The sequence below is a fragment of the Anser brachyrhynchus genome, assembly GCF_964034855.1.
Source record: "Anser brachyrhynchus genome assembly, chromosome: 3".
In the NCBI taxonomy this organism is placed as follows: Eukaryota; Metazoa; Chordata; class Aves; order Anseriformes; family Anatidae; genus Anser; species Anser brachyrhynchus.
This window is the reverse complement of record NC_137696.1, coordinates 121,149,547-121,155,112: the sequence shown is the minus strand read 5'-3', so window position 1 is coordinate 121,155,112 and position 5,566 is coordinate 121,149,547. Positions and strand designations below refer to the sequence as shown.

Here is a 5,566-nt window from a genome sequence, read left to right as displayed (position 1 = left end):
CCTATGATGATAATCTAATTGCTCTTTGCAAAGCTGTTGGAAACCTGAAGAATAAAAGTGCAAAGAATCAGTGGTCATTAATACTAGCTAATGCAGCCCTTGTCCCACATAACAATTTAACTTTGGAAAGTAAAGTCTCCATAAAAGAGAAACCCTTCTTTGTACTTGGTGGGGATGGATTATGATCATTCTAGGACTGTAGCTATGTTTGTTGGCATAAACTTAGAGAAGTTTCAAACAGCCAAATGAAAAATAAATCTTATTATTGTACATTTATACCAAGCGGGGTTCACAGTTTCCTCTTTATTTTTTTTAGATTGCTATTTTGATTTTTTTTCCCCTGAAAAACAAATACTGGAATATAATGTTATTTTAACTTTGAAATTTATGGTCTTCCTGACAACAGGTAGTTACAGTTGCATTCTTGCAAAAGAAAACAAAATTAAAAATATAGACACAGGAAATAAAATTAATTTTAAAATATATGAAAACATTTATTCTGTGCATCAGCCCAAGTGAACAGACAAGTCTCTGACTGATACCCACCACAGACTGCAGTTTCTTGAATTGATTGATTAATAGGACAGAAATGAGGAGGTGTGAATTTATTTTGGACTTCAACGGGGTTGAAAAAGGTTTGGCACAGTTCAGCTGGGCTTAATCTGCATTTTAAAGTCTATGAACAGTGACCACCTACTGGCACCCTTCAATGCGTTAGGTCCCATAGAAAGGAAACATTTTGCACTAGACTTCATTTCAGCTAATGTTCCTGGATTTATAAAGGCACTAAAAAGGCAACAGCAATCCGATTTCAAACTAACAAAATACCCCTTTTCCCCTAGCGGGATTGAAACTCAACAGAAGAGTCAGGGAAGAAGGAGGAGGGTAGGTGGGATTGGAGGAACAATTTCTCATTGTTTGGAAGTAGATTGTTCATGAGGGCGATGTTACCCTTAAAATAAAATTAAATTCCTTTGGGGTGTTTTCACCATTAAGCGTCGAGATTCATTTAACTGCGTGAAAGGTAGTAAAGAAGTAATAAATAACAGTTCAAATGGGAAAAAGCTGCGAGGAGAAAAAAAAATGCTGAAATGCCAAGAATTTTATCTGAGCTAGAAAAAAATGGAAGCAGAAAGATCTCACTGTATTCTGCAGCAAGGATAATTAAAAACAAAGACGTCTTTTAAGACAGAGCAAACATTCCCCATCATCTCCTTTCTCTGGCAAAGCCAGGAAACGCCCTCTGAAGTAAAATAACCATAACAAGAAAAGACATCTTCTTGAAGAAATTTTGACTCGTAGTTGACTGGTTTATAAGCAGTTCAATAGAAAGATGTTCCACGCCAAGGCAACAAGTCAAGAATCCACATTTTAATGCTAGTTTAGTCTTCTATGTGATTATTTTTACAACATTCCCAATTAAAGACAGATTTTTCAGCTCCCTGATTGTGACTGGGTAGAAAAGGGTTTGATGTGCGCACACACACACACGCACACACAGAGGGAAGGAAAACACCACCTCTCCCTGTAATGGTCTTCATTAAAAACAGCTTTGCCCAGCTTCTGTTTTATTTCATTTTGGTGATTGAAATTTTCCTCGTCTAGTGGTAGGTGGTGTTCTTAATTCCTTACACTTCACTGGTCCGAAGGTAAAACCTGAAAGCCCAAACTCCACCTGGTTTTAGTCATTTGCTCAGAAAGGGATTGTCTTGTTTTCCAATGAAGGATTCATCTGGGATGGGAGGGAGAAAGGGAAGACACAAAAACTCAGCAATCACTGCTCAGACTCGGGGACATTAACAGTTACAGGGCTGAGGTTGGGGTTCAAGCAGCTCCCAGTAACACCACAGATTTAGGGTGGTAAAACCACAGTGACCCCTTTGCACCATTGCACCTGCTGGGGAGGACATGGCACAAGGCACAAGTTCTCCTTCCAGGCCGGCTTACACTGATCTTCAGACATTGTGAATTTCTCTTCACTCTCCAGCATGATTTATAAAACAAATGTATTCTACTGACCAAGAAACTGCCTACTGTGCCCTTCATTACTTTGGCACTGGAGTTACCAGGAATTACATCTGCCTTTGCAAACAGAAATTGCCTTTCTGCAAGAAATACAGCAGAAAAAAATCCAAGAATTATTTTGTCAGTTCAACGTAGCGTTTTTATAGGCATTGACTTGGTTCCAGATAAAATATGACCTTACAAGAAATTATCTTTACTATTAAACAATTCTCCAGGTCAAACTTTCTGTGAATCCACTTCTTTCAAGGAAGGTTCTGGAGACAAATTTGTTTCTCTATGATCTAAAATAGAGGGGCCCATAAAAATCATATAGCATCGAAAGTAAATGTTCTTTCTTCCGCCTCCCTTCCTGGAAGAACTGGACTTTATTCAAGGGATGCACAAAGCAGGAATGCCACGCTGCCTGGACCTTCGTCCTTGGGATGGGTTTGGTTTTATAAGCTGCTGAAGCGTGTCCCGTGTTTGTGTGTGCATGTGTGCGAGCACGTACGCTGGGAAGCACTGGCACTCGTAGGGCTCTCCAGGACTCTTCGGAGGGAAATACAGCCCTGAAAACAAAAAAGAAGGTAGCATTCATGCCCAAGCACACAGTGGGGTAAACATATTTTGTAAATGGAAGTTTGTTTTTCACATTGTACGAGGGGAGTTGCTGTTTACCCACCGCGGGTCGGATTCCACCGTTGCCAGAGGCTGAGCGATTCAGCGGCGATCGCTTATAAATAGTGCTGACCAGAAATGGAACTGTGAAGAGTTTTCATTTAAAAAAAAAAAAAAGCCTTTAATAATTTTTTTCTTTTTACATTAATGGTAGGGAAGAGTTAAAGTTTTATGTGCTATTACTGTTATTTCCTTTTTTTTTTTCTTTTTTTTTTCTCTTCTCTACATTCTTGCATCCCTCTTCTGTTTAATTTAATTTAATTATATTTTTAATATATTATATAATTTTTATTTTCTTTTATTTTTTATTCCACTTTATTTTGCCTTTGCAAAAAGTAGCAAGAACAAGATAAATTAAAAGGGGAAAAAAAATAGAAATGATGAAGTGCAGGAAACTCCCAGCATTTGGGTACATGTTGAAACTCCAATCCCCCATTTTTTAATAAACACAGATTCGACATGAACACTTCCATTTTGACAAAAATGAGTGTTTTTTTTTTTTTTAAATAATAAAAAAAGAAAGCCCTGGTAATCATCATTTATGGGTGTTTAGGGCCTCAGATAAATACAAAATCTTTGGCCTGTGGAGACGGAGGAGCTCAGGAAAGTAAAAACTCACCAGAATAGGAAGGGTCATCCCTCCACACTGTGAACCTTTTCTGAGCATCTCCCTTAGATTTCCTTCTCTACAGGTTACCCCTGAATACTACTAAAAGAAAGAAGGAGAATGTGTCAGGATTTCAGGTTTTGCTCTTCAGCCAGCGGGAGCGTGCCTGATTCGGCAGCCGTGGTCAGTGATACTGGTTTGCATCCTCCTGCCGAATGCAGTCCGATCTCTCTGTCATGTAGCTCCAAGCTGAAATTAAATACTGCAAATTCCGTGTCGGGCAGTCAGTCTTTTTGAAAGCTAAAGTGATCGTTTCCCTGTGCCCAGTTTTGATTTCCTGAGCATACAAGTAATGTGTGTTCTCCAAAACATTGGCCCACACAAGCTGGGCATGTACCCACAGGTTTTGAAGGTTTCTTTTATGCATCTCATGGAGAAGCGTGGCTTAAGAAACCAGACAAAAGTCTGCCCTAACTCAGTGGAAGCTTTGCTTATGCAAGGACTGCGGAACCAAAGTCCACAAATTCTAGGTGATCTTCCTGTTGCTCTTTACAGGGCAATAATCTGTGGCCTTTTACAACAACAACAACAAAAAAAAGGAGGGTTTACTGGCACCAGCCTCTCAGGAAAAAAAATGTGCCTTGGGTATAGGGGATGGGAAATAAAAAGAAGGAATACTTAACTGTTAAGATATACTTAATTTTGAGAATGAGTGATGGGGGCATGAACGCTCCTTCCCAGCACATCCTCAGCACATGGGCCAGGCTGGGTGCTGCCTCCCTCCCAGCACACAGGCTTTTATTTCTAATTTAACACAAAGTGTGAGGACTAAAAGGTAGGAGTATTTTTTTTTTTTTAATGAACTTTGTTGATTTCTGTTCCACAAGGTGGCAACATCGCTTCAGAGCTCACATCGTCCTGCAAGGCGCCAAGATGGTTAGAAATATCGTATCTTGTATCTTTTAAGCTATTTCAAACATTCTCTTTTGGACAGCTTAAAAAAAAAAGGGGGGGGGGGAGGGGGGGGAGGAGGGGACAGCATTGTTCTCATTTTCACCGTTTTTGTGTTTTTAAAATATGATATTCAAAACGGTGTTTGTCACTTTCTGTACGTTTCACTGTGCGTAAATATGTGATCCCATTTCCCATTTGCTGCAGCTCTTTCTGAACAGCTCAGCACAGGGGAGGTTAGTTTGACAGCCAGCAGGTTCTAAATGAGTTGACAATCACATTCCAAATCAGAGTGGCCCAAACAAGAAATGGAACCAAAGCTGAGCCTTGAGCTTCAGGGATGATCAGGAACTAAAACTAGATTTAGTATTTTCAGCCTGAGCATAACTTTACTTAAAACTAACTTCATAGAAGGCAAGCTTAGACTGTTGTCTGTGTCCCTAAGTTTGATTTCTTTCTCTAAACAAATAAGCAGTCTTTCTGCTCTCTTAAACAACACTTTTGCTTTTCACTAATAGCTATTTCACTAATAGCTATTTCTTCCATGCAAGTTGAAAAGAAATGAAGAACCCCACCTTCCTAAAAACTTCAACTCAGCCACTCTGCTTGAGCTGCGCAGTAATAAGGACAAAAAAGGACAGCAGATACGTAAATTAACCACTTTCAGAAAATGATACAGATGTTGTGAAGTTAAAGGCACACACAAGGCCCTGCATTTAAACATTGGATTGTGCATGGTCTGTTATTGATGAGGGTGTGAATAACTTGGCATGTGTACATAACATCCTATTAGTCCATCTAGATCAGAATGAAAACTCTTCATGGCCATGATGGGCAACATCAGTGCTCAAATGGCAGGAGAATCAGCCCAAGGACCCTACCCGCAGGAAAGGTTTCACTGGGCTGTATCTGTTTGGACTGTGAATCCAGGCAATGTTCCTGTAACATTACAGCAACACACACTGCCTACTTCATCAGCAGCCCTGTCTTCTAAAAGCTCTTTGATCTCATTAGGTACACCTGCAGGAAAGCAGCCAAAGGGATGGCCCAAGGCCGTGTTAACCTGCTGGGGATACTCTCCAGTCCTGCAGGGCGTCTTCATGGCCAGCATTGGGATCTCTGTAGATGCAAATGAACATGCTTTGCATTTTTTTTTTTTGTGCATTTTGTATTTCCCCCAGCTGCCCTTGCAATGATGGTATCAGGCAGACCCATTCACAGTCTTGTCAAAATGCCATGATGTCCTCTGCTACAAAGGCAAATGGGATCAATGTGCAAACCAAACTCAGCTTCCCTCAGGCTGCCCACAAGGGCAACACGGTGCAT

The 5,566-nt window shown here is 40.3% G+C and overlaps 1 long non-coding RNA gene across 1 annotated transcript; it reads right to left on the bottom strand.

Annotated features, from left to right (window-relative positions):
* Nucleotides 1–608: 608 nt before the first annotated feature.
* Nucleotides 609–3,600, bottom strand: LOC308193145. The gene is made up of 3 exons (XR_013949416.1): nt 3,302–3,600; nt 2,687–2,766; nt 609–2,573 (listed from the first exon to the last, which is right to left on the bottom strand). It is a non-coding gene; the product is annotated as an uncharacterized lncRNA (long non-coding RNA).
* Between the last annotated feature and the right edge of the window lie 1,966 nt (nt 3,601–5,566).